At 33.8% G+C, this 18,439-nt stretch overlaps 1 protein-coding gene across 1 annotated transcript in view; it reads right to left on the reverse strand.

Moving 5' to 3' along the window:
* Window positions 1-18,439, reverse strand: part of LOC117175247 (protein tiptop) — a 127,869-nt gene that overhangs the window by 34,503 nt on the left and 74,927 nt on the right. The gene's annotated exons all lie outside the window — the stretch shown is intronic.

Genomic DNA, 18,439 nt, shown 5'->3' on the forward strand with positions numbered 1-18,439 from the left:
CCGATAAGCGACTTTGCAGGACTCAATGGGTGCCAGTCCTATATACACTGTACGTTCCGAAAGGTGGAAAGAGGTGAGCACCCCCTCAACCACCTCCCTCCACCCCCAATATCAAGACTGCCCTCCGACAGATCAATGCCGTGAGCGGCGACGACGCCTGGGCGTCCACTATGTCTCTTCAACCAATAGATGAACGCATGTTGTTTAAAAAAATACTTGAATCCTTTCAAAAACTTGAAACCCTTGTTCGATATAATTAGAGACTTATAAAAGTAAAGCCACTGTGTAAATGGCGGCTGAAGTAAACTGACAATGATCGTATAATTGGTTATTAGTTTAGCATTAATTACTTTCTCATTAATGAACAAACAAACTAAAATTATTTTCCTTTATAAGATTTTGGTGTGGTTATCTCCTTCATCTGACCTCTATCTAATTATCCAATTCCCTGTCGACAATTTTGCAGCTAGGAAGGCTTACTCTAAAGCAGAGATCGACTTTAGATGAGTCCGCAAGATTGACAGAGGGCTATATTTAGTTCGCTCCTTACAAAGTGGAAGAGGGTGACAGCGATCGAAGGAAAGGACGGACAGACGAATGTAACTAACGAAACCACCCACCCTTGGCCCTCATTGCATATTCAACGACCGGGCAGCAAGAGTTGGAGGATTTTGTCTTGAATCTCATCCTCCCAACTTCCGTGGGACGGGGCCAGGACTTACACGGATCCGACAACCAGTCACTCTCTAGTCCTTCGTTCTTTCCTAGTGGATACCTTGAACGGTAGTTTATTGGTTTCCGCGTGGCTTCTTATACGCAAATTCACATCAGCCAAGAATTCAGCCACTCTGACTGAACATTTCGCCAATTCTTACCAATTGTATATTTTGAGCGTATAGTTGCCACGGCTGGATTCCAGTTTGCAGATTCTAGGAGAGAAATCCTAATCTAAGTTTAGGATTTGAGGAGCAGTTAGGAAAAGTGAGAATATAATGAATAAAAGGGATGATGTGATGACATCGAGTTATTCGCGTCGGGATGTTTAAGTGGGGAATTCATTCCGTCCGCTGGAGCGTAACGTCCAAGCGGAGGTCCTGCCGAGAAAGGACGTTCCTGTCAACATTCGGGGCGCATTCCTCGCGTTTTCCAGAGTGCCGAGAGCTCGTCGTCATAGGGAATCGTAATAAAACGAACCCCAACAAACTACCACTTTCTCGCTATCCGAGAATCTCGGACAATGTCCACTTCCTTCTTCATCGATCTTCATCGCATTTCCGGATACTTCGGCTTTCATGGCACGCGAACGCTGTTTCAACGATCATGGTACTTGATCAAGGTAGAACAAAAAGTTATGACTGATCGACAAGAATATAGAATGACTTCGGAAAATTTTCTTCCACCCATAATTTCAGATGAATAATTCTACCTCCATTATTACCACAATAGAAAACACCTCTTCGAACAGCATGTAGTTGCGTTATCGGCGACGGATTGTAAACAGAAATTGGAAAACAGATGTAAGTCTCTTTTGTTTAATAAATTCGATTTCATGAAACATTAAAGCGCGTTTTCACCCGGAGGAACTATCATGTATCGGCTGACGAAGTATTACATTTCTCCTGGCATATGCTAGAAAGTCGATGTCAGAAAAATGATTAATTCTTGTGCACCTTGTATTGCTCCTCAGGAATGACGACACCGTTTATATATCGCCTCCTTGGGCATCGTGTATTAAAATCGGGAGCCTGATAAACAGGTTTTTCGTGGGGCAAACAGCTCCAAGATGCTCGCACGTAAATATCAACCGACCGGTAGGTATATTAACGAATCTCCCGTTTCACGAGGCCAAGACAGGGGAGCACTCGACCTTCCTGCAAAATTTGATATTCAATAAAAACATTTTTTTATTGAACTACACGACAGCCATCCAAAATTAATGAAAATTGCTATTTGAGACATGCCTCCCATCCGTAAGGTTTGTTAACAAGAATTTACATGACTCGCAATCGTATGACTTTTAAGTAATCGTGGACATTGCGATATCTGCAATTAAACCGAGTGGAGAAATAATTTGTACAACAAATAGGTACTCCGAAATAAATTAATGTAGTATGTTATTTTATCAAAATTTCTTGATTTTCACAAATAATAAAACCAAAAATTCAGATTACGAATTGTCGAAAGACAGAGTGCAAGAGACATCTTTTGATCCAAGTACAATTTCGAGTCAGGGATGAGAAGAACCCGTTGAAACTTGTGACGATTCGAAGGGTCGAACGTTTGGACATGGTGGTACGGAATCTACAGTGACGAGAGAGGAAGCCGAGTGAGAGAGAGTGTCTAGTTGAAAGAGCGAGAGAGAAGGCTGTTTCATCTGTCACCTGCAGACACCGCCTTCCTTTCCGTCATCGTCCCTCTCACCCAACACCCACCCACCCCTTTAATAATAACAACAATAGAGACGGGCTAGTAGCAGTCGCTCGTCGTCGAAGTAGTCGTTCAGGCATGTGAGAGGGAGCGGGTGAGTCGGGAAGAAGTCGGGGTAGGGGGTTGGAGTTCAACGGGGATGGAGTCGACGGGTTTTAGCGGGTCACAAGACGGTCGTGTCACGTCCGCTTTCAGCCTCAACCCGCTCCCGACAGGTCCACCCTGCTTGTCAACCTCACCAGCCAACTCCCCGCCACCCCAATCTCTTCCTTCCTCACACAGCGACCGTCCATACCCACACCCCAGCCACCCTACTTTTCCCTCATTACGTCCGTCGGCATCGCCTCTCGCAACCCTTATTACATGTCGCGGGTCAACTTCATCAGAGGGATGTCACCGCGCCATGTACACCAGCGACCACCGCGACGGCTGCATTAACATACATAATCCTCTACATCAGCAGATACAACAAACACCAGTTGTATGGAGTTCTTCCGGGACCTATATAGTATATGAAAAGAATGTAGTATCGAGAGATGAATTCAAAGACGAAAACTGGCCCATAACCTGTTGCGTTTCACTGGCCCGATAATTTATGTCCTTGTCCAGTCACCTGTAAGTGTTCGTATCGGTTTGTTATTGACCAAGGTGATTCTGGTGAGAACGTATCAAGAATCTTATAACCAAATAATATATCTTGAGTATTTCAACACGGAGGATTCAGTGGAAACTGATTAGCAGTTTCCAGTCTTGGACGAGGAGCAAGCACCGTGTAATATTTTAATGGGAAACGAAAATTTTTCACGCGTGCCTCGACAGATTTCCGGCTGACCCCGAGAGCCATTAATCGTTCGTAATTTCATTCAATTTAATTACCGCTGCTCGACGCGGCCGACCGTACCGAGCATTACCCGACTCGTTGCCAGTGGAATGTTTGTATTTCAATATAACGCACATTCTCTTCGCGCACATTTTTACAGCACCTAATAATTGCCCATAACGAGTGCGTCCCTACGTTAATTATCGCCCGATAATCACCAAAATGCATTAAAAAATGCATCAGTTATTGCTGGTTATTCGTAAAAATTATTATCCATTATTGATATATACAAAGTAATAGAGCCTTTTTGGATAACTCTTCTGCATTATCCTTCGACTAAAATCTAACAGAATTAACTTTTCTCACTAATATGTTTCAGGTCTTGAGCGTTAATTTCCAAAAATTACATAATATTTTTCTTGCGAGTGATCAACGCGAATGACGAATTTAATAATTGAACGGGTGCGAATAAATAGGCCACTCGTTTGGTGTTTCAACGTTGGAAGGAGTCCATTAGCAGCGACGCGAGGGCAGTCCCAATGATAATTAACTCGGTCGACCTCGGTCGGATTCACAGAACGAATACGAAATGTCGCGTGCGAGCGATTGCACCCGCGTTATATCCTCATACACACAAACTCATTTGTGAGTTGCCATTTTCGCCGATCAAAAGCGTCATATAAAATGGAAATAATTCGATATAAAACGAGTGCCTGCAGCGCTCGTAATGATGTGGCGTGATTTTGTCCCACTGTCCCCTAACCCCCTTCCCTCGTTCAAACGCAAATGTATTTTTTCCCAAAAGGTAATCCAATCGAGTACGATGATTGAATTATTAATCGAATGATGCGCGTCGCCGGGTTCACACGAGACTTTTCCAATAAAAAAAGCTTGTTATGGATTTAAATACCTCCGAAAAAACTACGTTATAATTAAAAGTATATTTTGATAGTGATTATTGATGAAATATGTGGTACTACACTTTAGACTACAGATCCCCATCCTCTTTCCTTTTAAGAAATTCAATATAGTTCGCGAAATTTCAGATTTCATATATTCCACTTTCCCCGTTTTATTAGTGTCTATATGGACTTCCAGGTATATAGTAATTTGTGGAAAGAGTGTTTGAAAAGTGCGAGATTTCAGTCAATGGACCAACAAGCTTTGTCTCACTGGTCGGCCTTGAATAATCTCGACCTCGGAAATTTGATCAACACTGGCCAAACTAGTCGAGTAGACGATGCGACGGGTTGCGCACTCGATGTCTCGATGTGTTTATATCGCAAAACACAGACACAAGAATCGCATATGTGAGATGACCGCTGTCACTCATCGATGAAGATGAAGGAGGGATGCACGACCGGAATAACTCGAAAAGTGTCAGAACGATAAGCTGACGCTGGCGATGTGATGGATAGAACGGACAGTCCTCGCTCTCCTCTTTGCTTATCCTCCTCGTCCACCTCCAACCCCTCTCCCACATCAACTCTTCATCCGCTCTTCGCCACCCTTTCCTTCTCTTTGCAACCCAACGCTCAAAGTTCCCTCGTATTCCATGTACATCTCTAAAATGAAACACTCACACCTTTTGGATGATAATTAACCCAGCAATAGGATGTTAATAAAAATCAACTAGGATCTGGAATCGAACCTATAGCTTCCCACTACCGCTTCCGTTGCCACTATCCAGCTCAGTTATGATCTGCATTAGAAAAAAATGGAATCGGATAAGAAGACAGAATTGATGGAAGATCATTGAACCCATACCGAAATACTCTGGTGTCGTTTCGACTTTAAATCTACTATGTACCCTGTCTTGGCTGATGAGATCTTGGGCGATGAGAACCAGGTGCATCAGCAGCAACATCATTGGATCGGGGTCATCGCGGGAAGGATATTAATTGCAGCATAGCGAGTGCGAGAGAAAAAACGAGATCGAGGTTACATTCTCCGTCTTCCTCAACTCCTTCATCACTTTCTGTCTTTCGCAACGGAAATCATCTGGATCAGAAAAAACGAAAGGCAGTGACCCCGCGAGTCTCTTCCTGCATAGGAATTCATTAATCTTTTCCTCCGAATCAACCAACCTCATCGTTGAAGCGGACTTCATATTGATTTGTGGCACCAAACTCGAAGAGCAAATTGGACCGAGTAATCCAGTTGAGACTGTTCAGTTTCATCCAGCTCTTCAGATTCATCAACCTTTGATCAAACGTCATCTTGACTAATTCTGTAAGTTACAAATTACTCAAATGGATGAAGACCATAAGAGTGTAAAAGCTTTCATCTGGCTAGCAGAGGACACTTGTGGGTAAAATCAGAGATAAGATCACTGACGAGATTAGTTAGCCCCGTGGAGAATTAAAAATGGGAATGTCCTGTAGTAGAAAACAAGCGGTAACCCGATGGCGGGGTGAGTGGACGTGGATGAAAAAAGTGTAGGGACGCCCGCCAGCAGGTGGAGGAGGACTGTATTATTCCTTATCACTCGTCCTCGCATAAATCTTGCCAGACACGCGAATGCCGTAGCTTCGTGATCAAGTGGTCGCTGCTTCTTTTCATTTCGCCTCCCCACTGTCCCTATACACCCCAGTGTCTACCATCTCACCTCCTCCTTTTCCCTCTCTCCCTTCCTCTCGCACAAGGTTCCTTTTATGCGTCCGTAAGCACCGACGAATTTTTCTCTTAGCCGTCGCTCGTTATTTACCGATGTGTCCGGTGAAACGACCCACCATCGCTCACCGGCTCGAAGGACCTCCGAACCTAACCTCTCACTACCTTCGACCAGACCTCTCACTACCTCAGACCCAGCCTTACTCGCCACTCGTTCTAATTCTTTGTCGACAAGGTAAGAAGTTTTTCATCCCTGGACAATTATATGCTTGGTATTTCGAAACCTTTATGTCAGAAAAAAATCCTCCTAGCGATTCAGTTTTACACTTTAGAATTATTTTCTCTGAGCCTCAATGTTGGCATTAAAGCTTCTCTGAATCGTGGGGCGTGTTTCGACGTCGATTAAGAAACACATCGATAAAGTAGCGAGTGACGTGGTGAGTGAGTAAAAAGCGTCATAATGCGTCAAGTCGCATCGCGGAGATCGGCGCAAGCATTTTATGTGAAGCGTATGTAGCCTCACATATGGCATTTCATAAGTACATCGCAACTGGTCTTTCCTGTCAGTTGCTCTGCACTGCAGTCTGCACCACTTGCAGATACCATGTCATGCAGTCCTACTTTACTACCCGTCAGTCAGTCCGTCCATCTGTCCGTCTGCTGATGGATCCTTGAGTGGCAGGCACTCATTCCAGGCCTCCAAGCTTGTGACAGCCGAGCACGAAACAAACACATCCTGAGAATGCTCAGTAGCGTGTCCACAAATTCGATCCTATCGAATCTGATATTAGGTTTCCTGATTGGTTATTGAATTTTGGATATGGAACTGCATTCCTCGAAATATTACTGATCATTAAGAGTCATAAGGGGCCGTTCATAAACTACGTGTACAATTTTTTGATACTTTCATCCCCACCCCCCAATCCCAAACAGGCTTGCGCAACATTGTTTTGTATTGCATTTAAAAAAAAGTCAAATTTTATACATGAAAGAGATTTTCTACCAAATAATGGGAGCTTTTAAGCCCAAGAGCTGAATTCTCAACAAGAAATTATTTTGTAAGGAAACTGTGACATTGAAAAGAAATTTTAAATAAAATAGTTAACATTTGAACTAAATTGTTTAATTTTCAAGCCAAAAGAGAGGAATTTTTTCCAAAAAAAGATGAATTTTCAACAAAAAGGTAAATTTTGCAATCAAGAAAAATGAATTTTCAACCAAAAAAGATTACTTTTCTGCTATGAAAAATTATTTTTCAATCGAAAAGGTCTACATATTAGACAAATGAATAATTTTTAACAAAATAGTGCAATTTTAACTCTACGAAGATAAATTTTCAACAAAAAAATGTAAAAATTAAATAAAAAACTTCTGAATTTTTTAACAAATAGATAAATTTTTTACCGAAAGACAAACTTACAGCAAAAGGCATGATTTTTTAGCTTAAGAACTAAATTTTTGAACCGAACAAATAAATTTTGAAACAAAAAGATGAATTCTAAAAAAAATACAGAAATTTTCAACTAAATAATTAAATTGTTAAGAAAAAAGTCAGTTTTCAACCAAAAATTGAATCGTTCAATCAAAAAAACTAATTCCTAATGAATACGGAATGCTTAACCAGAAAGATGTACTTTCAAAACAAAGAATACATTATTCTGTTTATTAATATTAACAGTAATTAATATTCTTAATCAATATTAATATTTTTAATGAAATTTTAGTTCAATTTTAAGAAATTTTTTAGTTGTTCAAATTATTTCAGGATTATTTTTATTTTCTATCTAAAAAGACGAATTTTTCACCAAATAGATGAATTTTCAACTTATAAAATATACATTTCTAAGAGGAAATTGAATAACTATATTTTAAGATAAAACAACTTTTTACAAACGAAATTAATAAAATACCAACAAAATAGTTGAATTTTTGACACAAGATGTGAATCTTGTAAAAAAAAAACATTTTTTAACTTTGTTCAACTTTTAATTATACAGCTTAATTTTAAACCAAAAGTATGTGTGTTTAGCTAAATACTTACTTTTTTAACAACAACAAAATAATAATTTTATTCACGAAGGTTATTTTTGTATAAAAAAAGATGAATTTTAATCTCAATTAAATGAATATTTAACTATAAAAAATGAATTTTTAACAAAAAACGGAATATTTACATTTCGAGTTAGGAAACTTCATTTGCTACCAAAATAAATAAATTTTTAACGAAATAGTAAAATTTTCAACCAGAGATACATTTTCAACTAAAGTGATGAATCTTTCACGAAAAAAATTGAATTTTTGACCAAAGGGATCAACATTCAACAAAATAGTCGAATTTTTCAAGAAAAGAAGATCTATCCAAAAATATTACTTTTCCAAAAAAAGAACTCTCAAGAAAATACATGAATTTTCAAAGGAATAGTTGAATTTTCAACTGAAAAAGATACAGTTTTAAACAAATAGATGAACCTTTGAAACAAAAAATTAATTTTTAACAAAGTAATTCAACTTACAACCAAATAGTTGCATTTTTTATTTGAAAAGACTGAACCCAAAATATTTAAATTTTGTAATAGGTTTTATTAAATTAGTTTACATTCAAGCAAAAAAAAGAAAAAAGGTGCAGACTCTGCTAAAAGGAGAAAAAAGAACTCTCTAAAAATGGAGAAAATATGGGAAAAGCGGAAGGAGTGTGAAGTCTGAAATATAAAAGTGAATTTTAAACTTATTAAGTTATTATTAAAAATAATCCGGCTGGCTCCGGCTATATCGCCTCAGGCTTCCAAGCAGGTGGTCTTGGCTTCAGTCCCTGTGTTGGCGCGAATGGAATTTTTTCTATGTACTTCTTCTGGGACTTTGGCGGTCCGGAACCCACCGTAAACTGTAGGTCTCCTCAAAAGAGACTATTTACCTTTTAAGAAATTGGCTCTATATCCAGGTGGAAAACAGATTAAGTGCCACTGGTCAACTTTTAGAAACTCTAAAGATAATTAGTGATCTTTTTTCTGAGCATCTTCCTCACAACATCAGAAGAACCGTATCAACCACCTTAATCTAGCCGCCTCTTCTCTAAAGCCTGGCTAGGAAGGCTGCCGGACGGCAGGGTGAATAGAGTTTATTTTGATGTGAAAAAAAGTCCGCGCCATTTACTGTAGCGTAGGGCGTAGGGTATGCCTGGCACCCAAAGGGTATATTTCCAGAACGCTGAAAACAACAAATTGATCGAAATCTAATTAGGTGGAGGTGTCCTGATTCGGTGAAGGTGTCCGGATTCGAAGAATGTATCCAGATTGGGCGAAGGTTTCCCAATTCGATGAAGGTGTCCGGATTCTGTTAACCTGCTCAGATTCAGTCTAACTGTCTAAGACACGAAACAAGTTAACGCAGCTACTTTGTAAAGCAAATAAATAGAGATCTGCAGAGAAGGATTGTAATTTACGAAAGTGTGTAGACATAAGGTAAATATCAAGTTGGAAACGCCGCTAATGATTACATTAACGGGATTTGAAAAGCGTGAAAGGCCAAGTGAGGCGAGTTGAGTTGAGGTTTTCGTATTTATGCTGCTAAATCGCGCTTCTGTATTCCCTGAACACGAACTTGGAATTTATCACTGACATTAAGGGCAAGCGCGAAGGAGAGAATCGACGCTCTTATGCTGGAAAGACAGACAGACAGATGGACAGACAGACATACAGACGGACGGGCGCAATCTGCTCTTTGGAGTCAATGCTCGCTCTTGCGCACGAATCACTGGCCTTGCGGCGATTACTCGAGTGGCTCGCAAGAGGAATCTAAGAAGAGAGAAGGGCAGCCGTCAAGACTTGACAGTAGACAGGCCGAGTTGCAGGCGTCGAGCCACGTCCTTTTCTTTATTACTCGCGCCGCGAATCTTGCTTCATTAGCGCACGATCGTTCGAGCGAATCGCCTCTCGCGATACATAATAATTATGCTGGATTGTCTAATTTAATGTGAAAGTTGCAATCGTGACACGTTCATTCCAAAAGCAAGGAAAGCTGCTGATACGAGTATACTTTGATGTCACATTTTAATTGGGCTGATTAAAGGTGTTGCGAGTGGCAAAAAATTAATTAGCTGGCTGAGAGTGTCAGCGTTAATGAGTTGTAAATATCAATTTTGTTTTGATAATAAGCGTCAATTTTCCAGCAAGTGGAGTTAAGTGTGTGGACTACAAATGCGAGCACCCATCCCATAAGTGGAATTTATGAGAAGATCAAATCTGGTTTTGATATGTATATTGAGATTTTATTAAATGAGATAACTTAACATTCCTAATCTTTCGTGAAACCTTAGAATTTTAGTTGGTGCCTTAATTATCTGAACTTTGAATTCTATAAGCTGACGTTTATCGAAGATTTTTAAAGATAATCTAGAATTTAGGAAGCATGAACTCAGGGTAGCAATTTATGGGATATCTTCATTCCAGGTCATTTTTAGATTTTTCGAGCTCGAATTTCAATAATTTTCCAGGTCCACTTAATACTACTTGTTAGCCGTTTCTTTTCAATCAATATAATATTTATAATTTTTTTGTAGCGACTACTGTTAGGTTCAAATTAAGGAAGGAGGTGCCACATCCTCTATTAAAAAAAACCTTCAAACGAAAATAATTGAAGTTTCATTTAACTAACAAAGTTAAATTAATTTTTAATCACATTAAATTAAGAGCGTTTAAATATTTAGAAAAAATGCTAGTCGTTTAGTGATTAAAAGATATAAGGTTCTTTTAAATAGTTCGTGATTTTAAAAATCGAGGTCATTTTCGGGTACTTCCAGGTTTCTGGGTTAAATCTCCAGTGAAGTAAAATTTTAGAAATTTCAGAAAAGCTTGAGCAATTTTTGACATTTTCTGGTAACTATGGAAATTATAGTATTTAACCAATTTTTCCGAAAAATGTCACTGTTAAGTACAATGAAATTACCCGGACAAAGATTAAGAAATATTTTAAATCATTTGAAAAAATTTTAAGCTTTTGAAAATATTTGTCAAATCTTTGAAATCTTTCTAAATTCTTCGAAATCTTTGTGAAATATTTGAAATGTTTGTAATTTTTTGAAATATTTGAAATCCTGTGAAATCTTCGCGCAACAATCAAAATCTTTGAAATCTTTCAAATCTTTGTTAATTTTTTTTTTAATATTCGTGAAATATTTTTAAATCTTTTAAAACCTATGAAATCTTTCTGAAAAGTTTTAAATATCTTAAAATGTAGTTTGAAGTGAAATCTCGAAAATATTTGTGTAATCTTCGAAATTATGAAAGTTTCATGACATTTAAAATTTTTTTTTGAATTATCTGAATTTTTAAAAATGTTTTGCAGATAAATTGTTGAAAGCTTAATGAAATCTTTCTAAACCTTTGAAATATTTCTGAAATATTTAAAACATTCTTTAAAGACAAATGTTTCAAATCTATGTGAAATAACGGTGAAATAATTCAAATCTTTTAAATATGTGTTATTTGTGAAATCTTGGAAATCTTTGTAAAGTTTTTTTAATATTTGGGAAATCTTTTGACATATTTGAAATCTTTGAAATAGTCTAGAAACATTGAAAATATTTAAAAATATTCTTTGAAGTTAAATCTTTCAAATCTTGGTCAAATAAAATCTTTCTGAAATCTATTAAAAACTTTGAAATCTTTAAACAAATTTAATATTTTAGTCATTTAAAATTCTTGAAATCTTTTTAAATGTTTTACAGCCTTTAAAATCTTTGAAAAATTAATAAAATCTTTGAAATCTTTGTGAAACTTTTTTTAGTATTTTGGAAATCTTTTGAAATTTTTTAAATCTTTGAAATCTGGCTGAAATATTAAAAATATTTTGAAATATTCTTTGAGGTGAAATCTTTGAAATCCTTGTGGAATCTCTGAAATCGTTGTGAAACTTTTTTAATTATTTTGAATCTGAAAATCTTATGAAATGTTTAACCAAAATTCTGAAATTTTAGAAAACTACATAATTTAAAAAAAATTAATGTTAAAAACTTTAAATGATTTAAAAAATTGTTTAAAACGTTTTGCAGCCTTTGAAATCTTTAAGAAATTAATAAAATCTTCGAAGTTTTTGAAATCTCTGAAATCTTTGTGAAATGTTTAAAAAGCTTCAAAATATTTTGAAGGCTTTTAAACTTTTTAATCTGTGAAAACCGAAATATTTTAAATCCTTTCGAATCTTTTAAAGTCTTTGAGGCCTGAAATCTTTGTGCAATTTTTGACATCTTTGAGAAATATTTCGAAATGTTTATGCAAGCTTTCTGAAGTGTTTAAAATATTAAAAAATATTCGTTTATTTGAAATCTTTATAAAATTTTTTCAAATCTTTTAAAATCCGTGCAATATTACTGAAAGGTTTGAAGTCTCTACAAATATTCTTCAAAGTAAAATCTCATACATTTTTTTGAAATCCTGGAAACTTTTCTAAAATTTTCAAAACCTTAAAATCTTTTCTGAAATCTTCGAAGTCCCCAATGTTTCCAATAACCCGTGATTTTCCAAAATCAAAATTCCTTTCCCGGTTGTTAAAATCCGTTTCCCGGGACTCTTGCCCCCCTCCCCCCCCTGTACTGCTAATATCTCCTTCTTTTGTTGCGTTTCGCGACAATTCGCCTGCCTCGGCGACTCGCAACGAATTTCGGGCTGATTATTCGAGGCGGCGGGTGGCGGCAGAGTGACGTCGGTCGGGTGGATTAAAATGCTGCGAGTGGATAGTAGAGATGCGGTGGAGAGAAACGAGAGAAACTGGGCAGGAAATCGCATACTAGAAGCTTCAGGAAAGAGCAAGAGGATATTCACTGGAGTGGGCAAACTAGAAAGGGTAGGAGACGAACGTCACCCCCGAGGGTTGAGTTCGGGGTGGCGGGGTTGCTCGTGCCTTCATCCCCCCCCCCCACCTGAACCCACTCGCTGCGTTTCCCTCTAGTTTCACGTGCTCTCCACTTTTTTATTTATCTTGGTCCATTTTTCGCTCAATTGTTTTTATTTACTTCCCTCTTCTCATTATGATTACTCCAAACTTAACCTCGTAACATTCAAAGCATTTTGATTACTTCAAGACTAATTAAGGTCAAATGTGAGGGGGGAGGGAGTAAAGAAAAAATAGAAAAGAATGACAAAAACTCGCATGTTTTGAGTTGCTGCTATGTTTCAGAGTATTTTAATCTCTCAAGACCTGAAGCTATGTTTCAAGGAACAAAAAATCTGCCATACTTTCTAGGTACACACTAACTAGAATTTAAAATAACCCGCAGTAAAAAAATCTGTCCGACGAAAAAACTGAGGCTTCTACGATTAAGGCACGCGTTCAGGAATTTTTTAGAGAAAATAAAAAAAATTATAAAAATCATGGGGGTTGAGTAGTTAAATTTTAAATGAAAAAAAAGGATTCAAAGGGCATTTTTATTTATTATTAAAAACTCTATATATAATATGGGCACTTTTTGAATATTTTTATATTAAATTTTTTTTCATCATCTTTTAAAAATCTCTTGAACGCTTTACAATTTTCTATTGATAAAAAGACATTTAAAAGAATTAAGGAGATAAACAATTTTTGAATAGATAAACAAGAGAATTGAAAAATTCTCAAGTTAAAATTGTTTTTAAATATTTTTATCAGTGGATCGATTATGAGCCCTTAGTCTCAAACTTTTTAGTCTAGTGTATTATTTTCTGTAAAAAATAGTCTTTCAAATAAGTAAAAAAGTGATAATTTAAAAATCCTACTTTTTTGCTTTCATTTCTTTAGATGTTTTAATTAAAGTTATATTTTCCAATTGATTTATCAATTTATTTTTATTTATTAATTTAATTTGATTTTAATTTTAATTAAATTTGATTATATTGTATTTTTATAAGTTTGAAGCCCTTAGACCTTCACAAAAATTTTAAATCTCAATTAAAAAAAGATTATAGTGTAAAAAACAGAAATTAGAAAAGTTATTATTCACGAAAATAACAAATTTATTAAGACATTTTTTTTAATGAGCAGTTTTCAACATGTAAAATAAAGCCGTATAACAATAAATTCAAAATTAATTATATTTTATCCGAGGGTCCTAATACATATTACCTTTTTGCATATTATTTACGATTTCCAACAGTTTTTTTTCTATCAGCCACAATTCTATTACAAATTTTATAAATCTTCAAAATAAATCAAAATTCCTAATAATTTATTGGAGATTTCCGAGTCTTCCCTCTATTAAATGATTATTTTTAAAATTAAGAATTCACCTTTTTTTATTTTAAATTTCATTTATTGATATTTATTTTACATATATATATATTTTTATTTTTTATTTTTGACAATTACCTTTTCATAAAAATTCATATTTTCTCCTTTAAAATTAAACTATTTGGTGGAGAATTTAAATAATTTGTTCTAAACTAACTTTCAACTGTTTTGTAGGAAATTTCGTATTTTTCGCTAGAAAATTTAACACTTGGGTTTGATTTTTTTCCTTTGGGACTCAAAAAGCTTTTTTTTTTTTTTGAAAACCCAAATATTTGTCTGCAAAATTGTCTTTTTTGGATGGACTCAACTGTTTTTGAGTTCCAATTAAAATCTTTTTTTTTCTGCAATAGCGACTACACAAATTTTGGTTGAGAATTCATCTTTTCGTTGATTATTGAACTGCTTGGTTCAAAGCTGAAATATTTGATTAAATAATCATATTTTCGGCCTGAAAATTCAACTATTTCGCCAAAAACTTGTATTTGGATATGAAAATGCAACAAACTGGTACAAAATTGCACTATTTGGTTTAAAAATTGTAGTTTTGGTTTAAAAATTCAACTCTAATGTTGATAATTCGTTTTTTTGTTAAAAAATCATTTTTGAAGCAGATAATCTAAGTTTTCTATTTTTATTCAAATATTTATGCTTTTTCATTGAAAAATCAACTACTCGCTTAAAATTTATTTATATAAATATAATATATTTTCGGGTTTAAAACTCAACTTTTCATTAGAAAATGTGTCTTTTGTTTTTAAAATTCTACAGTTTGTTAGAAAATTCAATTATTTGGTTCAAAATAAACTTTTTTTTGAAAATTATATTTTCTGGTTGAAAATTCATCTTTTTTCGTAGAAAATTCGTCTTTCTGGATAGGAAATTTAATAATTTGGCTATAATATTTTTTTCTTTCTCGACTTTCCTTAAAAAATTGACGTTTGAAAGTTTAACCAAAAATTTCACAAAAAATGGTGGATTTAATGATTCTGAATAATAGTTTGATAAATAATAAAACTCTAAGAGATCTTTTGATTTTTTTCTAAAAATAACATGAAACATATATAATATTTTCAGTAATTTATTAAATAATTTGAAAATTCTAATTTAATCACGATCGAATATTTAAAAAAAAAACGAAAAGCTTTTCTATAACTTTTATTATGGAAAGAAATTATTTGTAAATTTCACAGCAGAATTTGGAAATTTTAAAACTGCGAATGCGACAATCTGTATTGAATTCTTATAGAGATTTCCAAGATTTCGTTGAGATGGCCGAGAGTACAAAAATTTCCGATTCTGCTCTCGATCAAAACTCACGTGGGATTCTCCTCGGATCGGCTAAGCTCGGCGGCTTTCCGATTCAGTCGGCTAAAGATTTCCAATATTTCTACACACATACTATATTTCTGAGATTTCCCGAAGACTTTCCTAAATAATTAAATTTTAATGACAGAATATTATCACGGTACCTCACAAATAAACTTTGATAAAATAATGATCGAAACTCAATACTCGGCTGCACACTCGTGTAGGATATAATTTGCGCAACAATATAAACTGCATTTTGTAATGCAGTTATTAAAAAAATATTGTAAGGTGCACTGAAATACGTTATGTCTCATATTTCTGAATTTTTTAAACATCTCGTACAGGTGTAGGTATTATATCGTATTCGTATCGCGTTTCGCGAAACGAGAGGAATCGCGCGCGTGTCAACCGCTTGTCTTTCTGCCTTCTCGAGAGACTTTCGAGGCTTTTTCCGCTTTATGATAGTCGTAAACCGAGGCATGTATTTTTATAGTTATTGCCCGACCGTTGCGAGATGTACTTGTGGGATGCAGTGTATAACTAATTCTCATAATTTGTTTCAACATTTCGTGCACTTTACTTCCATGTTGATGCACCATGCTTCCAATAACTTCAGAACATTCTCGAACATCTCGGATGTCTCTTTAAAAGACATAAACAATCTCCGGACTTTTAACAACATTTTAATTGTCAAAGAGGTCGCTACAATCGACAATTTTAACCCTTTTTTTTACAAAATTTCGATTAATTTTTTTTAGGATCATGAACACAAAATTCAGACATTAGAAAACAAGACGTTTTGAAAGAGATTATTTTTGATGATAACAATTTCGAATTTTTTACAAACGTCTTATTTTCTAGTTTTATAGATTTAAAGTACGTCGACGAAAATTAGGAACATATTTATAGAGCAAAAGTGCTCGAAGAATAAAGGAAATGACGAGATTTTTCAGGAAATTTTGGAAACGAATTCTTGTAAATAAAGGTGATGTGGGTATGTATTAAATTCAATTTCAAACTAATTTTTAATGCGCACTTATGAATCTCTAACTAAAAAAAAAAGTAGTTTTTATATATGTAAATTAGTTGAATTTTGATTAGAAAAAATTGAATGAAGTAGTTGAATTTTCTACAAAATTGTTTAATTTTCAAGACCAAATAAATTTTTTTACAAAACAGTTGCATTTTTAAACTGATAATATGAATTATTAACCAAATAGATGAAAATTTCACTAAGCTTTTGAACTTTCAAACCAAAAAGATGTATTTTCATGTACAATTATGAATCTCCAACTACAAAAGATAATTTTCATCTAAGTAAAATAATTGAATTTTTATTTTAAATAATTGGTTTCCACACAAAAAAAGGATTTTCGACGAAAAAGTCCAGTTTTTTACCAAAGAGAGGAATTTTTAAACAAAAAAATTATTTTTTAATAAATAAGTTCATTTTTTAACAAAAAACTTAATTTACAATTAAAAATTTGAATTTTCTACTAAACTGTTGACCTTTCAAAGCAAAAGACAAATTTTCTACAAAATAGTACAATTTTAAACTTGAAAATATGAAATTGTAACCCAAAAAGAAAAATTTTGAACGGAAAGAGGTCGATTTTATTTTATTTTTTAAGTTTTAAAAACAAGCATGAGCAATTTCGCATTTTTTTTAGTCATTTAGGACAAAAAATAATATTTTAATTAATTAATTTTATTAATCACAAAATCAAAATAATGTGGGTATATATTAATGTGGGTATATATTATTAATCACAAAATCAAAATAATGTGGGTATATAACCTGAAAGTATGAAATTTTAATCAAATAGTCGAAATTTCCACAAAGCTTTTGAATTGTTCAAGTCAAAGAGGCATATTTTCATGTACAATTTTGAATATCCAACTAAAAAAGTTAATTTTTTATCTAAATAAAACAGTTGATTTTTTTTTTTAATTGATTTATACCAGAAAAAAGTATTTTTAACAAAACAGTCAAGTTTTCACCTAAGAAATGATTGTTTAACCAAAAAAATAATTTTTTAATAAATTAGTTCAATTTTTAACAAAAACTTAATTTAGAGCCAAATAGTTGAATTTTCGAAGCAAAAGACAAATTTTCTATAAAACAGTGAAATTTCTCACATAAAAATTAGAATTTTTAACTGAATAGTTGAAATTTCCCCCAAGCTTTTTAATTTCCAAGCCAAAATAGATTTTTTTAGAAAAATAGTTGAATTTTAAAAACGAAAATATGAATTTTTAACAAAGAAGTTTAATTTTTAGTTTAATTAGAATCTTTTTTTAATATTCAATTGAATAACATCAAATAGTTTAATTGTCTATAAAATTATTTAATTTTCAAGCCAAGAGGAAAATTTTCTACGAATGAGTAGAATTTTGAATTTGAAAATATGAATTTTTACACAAATAGTTTAATTTTATACCAAAACAGTGGAATTTTTAACCCAAAAAGATAAATTTTGAACCAAAAAAAGACGTCGATTTTTTTTTAAGTTTTTCAAAAACAACATATTTCGTTCTTGAACGATTCAGCGGCTTAATTTTGTTTGAATCAATACAAACAAGCTTAAAAAATTTCGCATTTTGTTAGTCTTTTTCGACAGAAATTAATATTTGAATTAATTAATTAGTTAATTTTATAAATTTGCTAGAAAAGGGGTAATGTTTAACAAAGCTTTCCCTTTCCTGTTTCCAACCGGAAAAAACACCATTATTAATATAAAAATTTTGTCAAAATTATTAATTTACTAATAAAGGAAAAAGTATTCAAAAAATTATACTTTTAATGCAAATCATAACAATTTTTTATTTTTACTGTTCAAGTTTTTTAAATTAATCAAAATTTGGTGGCAGCTATTAAAATAATGAAAGTTTAACATTCATCAAATCTTTGACTGATTCACATTTTTTTCAATATAATACATTTCTTCTTATATTGTCTCGTTCTGAAATATAATTTTAAAAAGATTAAAATTGTTTAAATATTGATTATTTGTC

The sequence above is a fragment of the Belonocnema kinseyi genome, chromosome 6, assembly GCF_010883055.1.
Source record: "Belonocnema kinseyi isolate 2016_QV_RU_SX_M_011 chromosome 6, B_treatae_v1, whole genome shotgun sequence".
Lineage (NCBI taxonomy): Eukaryota > Metazoa > Arthropoda > Insecta > Hymenoptera > Cynipidae > Belonocnema > Belonocnema kinseyi.